The sequence below is a fragment of the Lonchura striata genome, chromosome 3 (genome assembly GCF_046129695.1).
Source record: "Lonchura striata isolate bLonStr1 chromosome 3, bLonStr1.mat, whole genome shotgun sequence".
Taxonomy (NCBI): domain Eukaryota; kingdom Metazoa; phylum Chordata; class Aves; order Passeriformes; family Estrildidae; genus Lonchura; species Lonchura striata.
In genome coordinates, this window is record NC_134605.1 from 27,748,945 (window position 1) to 27,749,838 (window position 894).

Sequence of the window (894 nt, forward strand, 5' to 3'; positions counted from 1 at the left end):
CCCGGGCTGCCCCGCGCGCGCCCGCCCCGCCATGGCCGCGCCTGTTCCCGCCGTGTCCTGCGGCATTCCAGTGCCTCCCGGCGTATCCTCGGGGGAGACTTCCCCCAAAATGCCCTTTCGGTGCCACAGTCCCGCCGAGCGCTGGCACGGCGCTGCCGGGCGGCGGTGGTTGGGGACTGCTGTCCTCCCGTGGCGACTTCCGTCATGGATCGCCCAGCTCACGGCCTGGGGTCGTGCTGGACTGTCTTTGAAATGACGGAGGATACGTTTAGACGGATATTGGGAAGTAATTCTTCCCTGTGAGCGTGGTGAAGCACTGGAAGAGTTGTCCAGAGAAGCTGTGGCTGCCCCATCTCTGGAAGTGTTCAGGCCAGGTGGGAGCAACTTGTGATAGTGGAAGGTTTCCCAGCCCATGGCAAGGAATTGGATCATGTTTAAGGTTCCTTCCCACCCAAATCATCCCAGCATCCCAGGATAAAGAATAATCAGAGTCCATGTAGAGTGATTTTGATGGAAGCCAGTGATGTAAAAAGGAAGAAAGGGTAAAGGAGATACAGAATAAACCCTCTTGTTTCCTAAACTGCTTTTCAAAGAGGAGGTGGGATGAAGATGTATCCAATCTTAGGCTCAATCTCCATCAGAATTGGGAGTGTTCACCTGGAAAAGAGAAGCCTCCAGGGAGCTCTTAGAGCCCCTTTCAGCGCCTGAAGGGGCTCCGACATAAAGGAAGAAAGAATTCTGTGCTGATGCTCTTTTTGTTGTTGTTATTGTGTCTCTTGAACTGGAACAAGGATGTTTGTTCCAGAAAAGCCCTGCCCTACTTCTGCATGGCCCCTTCTCCAGTTACATCTTGTTCATTTACCTGGCATTTAGTACCAACAATCCTTGTCCGTT